We start from the raw sequence: 7,183 nt of genomic DNA on the forward strand, positions 1-7,183 counted from the left end.
GAAGAGCTTCAAAAGGTGTCAAAAATATGAGGAGCATGAAACAGTGTGAATAATAGGATGAGCATGAAACGGTTTTGAAAAAGATGAAGAGCATGAAAAGGATTGAAAAATATGAAGAGCTTCAAAAGGTGTCAAAAATATGAGAAGCATGAAACGGTCTGAATAATAGGAGGAGTATGAAGCGGTATTGAAAAATATGAAGAGCCTGAAAAGGTGTGAAAAATATGAAGAGCTTCAAAAGGTGTCAAAAATATCAGTAGCATGCAACGGTCTGAAAAATACGAGGAGCATCAAGTGGTGTTGAAAAACATGAGGAGCCTGAGAAGGTGTGAAAAATATGAAGAGCTCCAAAAGCTGTCAAAAATATGAGAAGAATGAAACAGTCTGAAAAATAGGAAGAGCATGAATTGGTGATGAAAAACATTAAGAGATTGAAAAGGTGTGAAAAATATGAAGAGCTTCAAAAGGTGTCAAAAATATGAGGAGCATGAAACGTTCTGAAAAATAGGAGGAGCATGTAGTGGTCCTCAAAAACAGGAAGAGCCTGAAAAGGTGTGAAAAATATGAAGAGCTTCAAAAGGTGTCAAAAATATGAGGAGCATGAAACGGTCTGAAAAATAGGAGGAGCATGAAACGGTGTTCAAAAACATGAAGAGCCTGAAAAGGTGTGAAAAATATGAAGAGCGTGAAAAGATGTCAAATATATGCGGAGCATGAAACGGTCTGAAAAATAGGAGGAGCATAAAATTGTGTTGAAAAACATGAAGAGCATGAAAAGGTGTGAAAAAGATGAAGACCTTCAAAAGGTGTGAAAAATATGTGGAGCACGAAACGGTCTGAAAAATAGGAGGAGCATGAAGCGGTGTTGAAAAACATGAAGAGCCTGAAAAGGTGTGAGAAATATGAAGAGCTTCAAAAGGTGTGAAAAATATAAGGAGCATGAAACGGTCTGAAAATAGGAGGAGCATGAAGCGGTGTTGAAAAACATGGGAGCCTGAAAATCTTTGAGAAACATGAAGAGCTTCAAAAGTGTGAAAACTATAAGGAGCATGAAACGGTCTGAAAATAGGAGGAGCATGAAGCGGTGTTGAAAAACATGAAGAGCCTGAAAAGTTGTGAGAAACACGAAGAGTTTCCAAAGGTGTCAAAAATATGAGGTGCTTGAAACGGTCTGAAAAATATGAGTATCAAGAAACGTTGTTGAAAAACAAGAAGAACCTTAAAAGATGTGAAAAATATGAAGAGCTTTAAAAGCTGTCAAAAATATCCGGAGCATGAAACGGTCTGAAAAACTGGACGAGCAAGAAACATGAATAGCCTGAAAATCTTTGAAAAATGTGAAGAGCTTCAAAAGGTGTCAAAAATATGAGGAGCATTGAACGGACTGAAAAATAGGAGGAGCAAAAGCGGTGTTGAAAAACATGAAAAGCCTGAAAAGGTGTGAAAAATATGAAGAGCTTCAAAAGGTGTCAAAAATATGAGGAGCACGAAACGTTCTGAAAAATAGGAGGAGCATGAAACGGTGTTCATAAACATGAAGAGCCTGAAAAGGTGTGAAAAATATGAAGAGCGTGAAAAGATGTCAAAAATATGAGGAGCATGAAACGTTCTGAAAAATAGGAGGAGCATGTAGCGGTCGTCAAAAACAGGAAGAGCCTGAAAAGGTGTGAAAAAGATGAAGAGCTTCAAAAGGTGTGAAAAATATGTGGAGCACGAAACGGTCTGAAAAATAGGAGGAGCATGAAGCGGTGTTGAAAAACTTGAAGAGCCTGAAAAGGTGTGAAAAATATGAAGAGCTTCAAAATATGTCAAAAATATGAGGAGCATGAAACGGTCTGAAAAATGTGAGGAGCATGAAGCGGTGTTGAAAAACATGAAGATCCTGAAAAGGTGTGAGAAATATGAAGAGCTTCAAAAGGTGTGAAAAATATAAGGAGCATGAAACGGTCTGAAAATAGGAGGAGCATGAAGCGGTGTTGAAAAACATGGGAGCATGAAATTCTTTGAGAAATATGAAGAGCTTCAAAAGGTGTCAAAAATATGAGGAGCATGAAACGGTCTGAAAAATAGGAGGAGCATGAAGCGGTGTTGAAAAACATGAAGAGTCTGAAAAGTTGTGAGAAACACGAAGAGCTTCAAAAGGTGTCAAAAATACGAGGTGCATGAAACGGTCTGAAAAATTTGAGGAGCATGAAGCGGTGTTGAAAAACATGAAGAGCCTGAAAAGGTGTGAAAAATATGAAGAGCTTCAAAAGGTGTCAAAAATATGAGAAGCATGAAACGGTCTGAAAAATAGGAGGAGCATGAAGCAGTCATCAAAAACATGAAGAACCTGAAACAGTGTGAAAAATATGAAGAGCTTCAAAAGGTGTCAAAAATATGAGGAGCATAAAACAGCCTGAAAAATAAGATGAGCATCAAACGGTGTTGAAAAAGATGAAGAGCCTGAAAAATGTGTGAAAAATATGAAGAGCTCCAAAAGGTGTCAAAAAAATGAGAAGCATGAAACGATCTGAAAAATAGGAGGAGCATGAAGCGGTCCTCAAAATCATGAAGAACCTGAAAAGGTGTGTAAAATATGAAGAACTTCAAAAGGTTTCAAAAATATGAAGAGCATGAAACGGTCTGAAAAATAGGAGGAGCATGAAGTGTTGTTGAAAAACATGAAGAGCCTGAAACGGTGTGAAAATTATGAAGAGCTTCAAAAGGTGTCAAAAATATGAGGAGCATGTAACAGGCTGAAAAATAGGATGAGCATGAAACGGTGTTGAAAAAGATGAAGAGCATGAAAAGGTGTGAAAAATATGAAGAGCTTCAAAAGGTGTGAAATAAATGAGAAGCATGAAACGGTCTGGAAAAATAGGAGGAGCATGATGCGGTGTTGTAAAAATTGAAGAGCCTGAAAAGGTGTGAAATATATGAAGAGCTTCAAAAGGTGTCAAAAATATGCAGAGCATGAAACGGTCTGAAAAGTAGGAGGAGCATGAAGTTGTGTGGAAAAGCATGAAGAGCCTGAAAAGGTGTGAAAAATATGAATAGCTTCAAAATGTTTCAAAAATATGACGAGCATGAACGGTCTGAAAAATAGGAGGAGCATGAAGCGGTTTTGGAAAAAATGAAGAGCTTCAAAAGGTGTGAAAAATATGAGGAGCATGAAACGGTCTGAAAAATACGAGGAGCAAGAAGTGGTGTTCAAAAATATGAAGAGATTGATAAGGTGTGAAAAATATGAAGAGCTTCAAAAGGTGTCAAAAATGAGATGAGCATGAAACGGTCTGAAAAATAGGAGGAGCATGAAACGGTGCTGAAAAACATGAAGAGCCTGAAAAGGTGTGAAAACTATGAAGAGCTTCAAACGGTGTGAAATACATGAGGAGCATTAAATGGTCTGAAAAATAGGAGGATCATGAAGCGGTGTTCAAAAACATGAAGAGCCTGAAAAGGTGTGAAAAATATGAAGAGCTTCAAAAGGTGTGAAAAATATGAGGAGCATGAAGCGGTGTTCAAAAACATGAAGAGCCTGAAAAGATGTGAAAAATATGAAGAGCTTCAAAAGGTGTGAAATACATGAGGAGCATGAAACGGTCTGAAAAATAGGAGGAGCATGTAGCGGTGTTCAAAAACTTGAAGAGCCTGAAAAGGTGTGAACAATATGACTAGCTTCAAAGGTGTGAAAATATGAGGAACACGAAATGGCCTGAAAAATAAAAGGAGCATGAAGTGGTGTTCAGAAACATGAAGAGCCTTAAAAGATGTGAAAAATATGAAGAGCTCCAAAAGGTTGAAAAATAGGAGGAGCATGAAGCGGTGTTTAAAAATATGAAGCACCTGAAAAGGTGTGAAAAATATGAAGAGCTTCAAAAGGCGTCAAAAATATGAGGTGCATGAAGCGGTGTTCAAAAACATGAAGAGCCTGAAATGGTGTGAAAAATATGAAGATCTTCAAAAGGTGTGAAAAATAGGAGGAGCATGAAGCGGTGTTCAAAAACATGAAGAGCCTGAAAAGGTGTAAATATATGAAGAGCTTCAAAAGGTTTGAAAAATAGGAGGAGCATGAAGCGGTGTTCAAAAACATGAAGAGCCTGAAAAGGTGTGAAATATATGAAGAGCTTCAAAAGGTGTGAAAAATATGAGGAGCATGAAACGGTCTGAAAAATAGGAGGAGCAGGAAGCGGTGTTGAAAAACATGAAGAGCCTGAAAAGGTGTGAAAAATATGAAGAGCTTCAAAAGGTGTCAAAAATATGAGGAGCATGAAACAGTCTGAAATATAGGAGGAGCATGAAGCGGTTTGAAAATCATGAAGAGCATGAAAAAGTTTGAAAAAGAGTAGAGCTTCAAAATGTGTGAAAAATATGAATAGCTTCAAAAGGTGTCAATAATGAGATGAGCATGAAACGGTCTGAAGAATAGGAGGGGCATGAAATGGTGTTGAAAAACATGAAGAGCCTGAAAAGGTGTGAAATATATGAGGAGCTTCAAAAGGTGTCAAAAATATGAGGAGCATGAAACGGTCTGAAAAATAGGAGGTGCATGAAGTGGTGTTGAAAAACATGAAGAGCCTGAAAAGGTGTGAAAAATATGAGGAGCATGAAACGGTCTGAAAAATAGGAGGATCATGCAGCGGTGTTGAAAAACATGAACAGCCAGAAAAGGTGTGCAAAATATGAAGAGCTTCAAAAGGTTTTCCAAAATATGAGGAGCATGAAACGGTCTGAAAAATAGGAGGAGCAAGAAACGGTGTTCAAAAACATGAAGAGCCTGAAAAGATGTGAAAAATATGAAGAGCTTCAATACATGTGAAAAATATGAGAAGCATGGAACGGTCTGAAAAATAGGAGGAGCATGAAGCGGTGTTCAAAAACATGAAGAGCCTGAAAATGTGTGAAAAATATGAAGAGCTTCAAAAGGTGTGAAATTGGGAGGTGCATGAAGTGGTGTTCAAAAACATGAAGAGCCTGAAAAGGTGTGAAAAATATGAAGATCTTCAAAAGGTGTGAAAAATAGGAGCTACATGAAGCGGTGTTCAAAAACATGAAGAGACTGAAAAGCTGTGAACAATATGAAGAGCTTCAAAAGCTGTGAAAAATATGAGGAGCATGAAACGTTCTGAAAAATAGGAGCAGCATGAAGCGGTGTTCAAAAACATGAAGAGCCTTAAAAGTTGTGAGAAATATGAAGAGCTTCAAAAGGTTTGAAAAATAGGAGAAGCATGAAGCAGTGTTTAAAAATATGAAGCACCTGAAAAGGTGTGAAAAATATGAAGAGATTCAAAAGGCGTCAAAAATATGAGGAGCATGAAATGGTCTGAAATATAGGAGGAGCAGGAAGCAGTGTTCAAAAACATGAGGAGCCTGAAAAGGTGTGAAAAATATGAAGAATTTCAAAAGGTGTGAAAAATAAAAGGAGCATGAAGCGATGTTCAAAAACATGAAGAACCTGAAAAGCTGTGAAAAAAATGAAGAGCTTCAAAAGATGTGAAAAATAGGAGGTGCATGAAGCGGTGTTCAAAAACCTGAAGAGCCTGAAAAGGTGTGAAAAATATGAAGAGCTTCAAAACGTGTGAAATGCATGAAGAGCATGAAACGTTCTGAAAAATATGAGGAACATGAAGCGGTGTTCAAAAACATGAACAGCCTGAAAAAATGTGAAATATAAGAAGACCTTCAAAAGGTGTCAAAAATAAGAGGAGCATGAAACAATCTGAAAAATAGGAGGAGCATGAAGCTGTGTTCAAAAACATGAACAGCTGGAAAAGGGATGAAAAAATATGAAGAGCTTCAAAGGTGTCAAAATTATGAGGAGCATGAATCGGTCTGAAAAATTGGAGGAGCATGAAGTGGTGGGGGAAAACATGAACAGCCTGAAAAGGTTTGAAATATATAAAGAGTTTCAAAATGTGTGAAAAATATGAGGAGAATGAAACGGTCTGAAAAAGAGGAGGAGCATGAAACGGTGTTGAAAAACATGAAGAGCCTGAAAAGATGTGAAAAATATGAAGAGCTTCAAAAGGTGTCAAAAATATGAGGAGCATGAAGCGGTCTGAAAATTTGGAGGAGCATGAAGTGGTGGGGGAAAACATGAACAGCCTGAAAAGGTTTGAAATATATAAAGAGTTTCAAAATGTGTGAAAAATATGAGGAGAATGAAACGGTCTGAAAAATAGGAGGAGCATGAAACGGTGTTGAAAAACATGAAGAGCCTGAAAAGGTGTGAAATATATGAAGAGCTTCAAAAAGTGTCAAAAACATGAGGAGCCTAAAACGGTTTGAAAAATAGGAGGGGCATGAAAAGGTGTTCAAAAACATGAAGAGGCTGAAAAGGTGTGAAAATTATGAAGAGCTTCAAAAGGTGTCAAAAATATGAGGAGCATGAAACGGTCTGAAAAATAGGAGGAGCATGAAACGGTGTTTAAAAACATGAAGAGCCTGAAAATGTGTGAAAAATATGAAGAGCTTCAAAAAGTGTGAAATACATGAGGAGGATGAAACGGTCTGAAAATAGGAGAAGCATGAAGCGGTGTTGAAAAACATGAAGAGCCTGAAAAGGTGTGAAAAATATGAAGAGCTTCAAAATGTGAGAAAAATATGAGGAGCATGAAACGGTCTGAAAAGTAGGAGGAGCATGAAGCTGTGTTGAAAAAGATGAAGAGCCTGCAAAGGTGTGAAAAATATGAAGAGCTTCAAAACGTGTCAAAAATATGAGAGGCGTGAAATAATCTGAAAAATAGGAGGAGCATGAAGCGGTTTTGAAAAAGATGAAGATCCTGCAAAGGTGTGAAAAATATGAAGAGCTTCAAAAGGTGTCAAAAATATGAGGAGCATGAAACGGTCTGAAAAATAGGAGGAGCAAGAAACAGTGTGGAAAAACATGAAGAGCCTGAAAAGGTGTGAAAAATATGAAGAGCTTCAAAAGATGTGAAATACATGAGGAGCATGAAACTCTCTGAAAAATAGGAGGAGCATCAAGCCGTGTTCAAAAACATGAAGAGACTGAAAAGGTGTGAAAAATATGAAGAGCTTCAAAACGTGTGAAAAATATGAGGAGCATGAAACAGTCTGAAGATAACAGGAGCATGATGCGGTGTTGTAAAAATTGAAGAGCCTGAAAAGGTGTGAAAAATATGAAGAGCTTCAAAAGGTATCGAAAATATGAGGAGCTTGAAACAGTCTGAAAAATAGGAGG

Source organism: Dama dama, unplaced genomic scaffold (genome assembly GCF_033118175.1).
Source record: "Dama dama isolate Ldn47 unplaced genomic scaffold, ASM3311817v1 ptg000096l, whole genome shotgun sequence".
NCBI classification, from domain to species: Eukaryota; Metazoa; Chordata; class Mammalia; order Artiodactyla; family Cervidae; genus Dama; species Dama dama.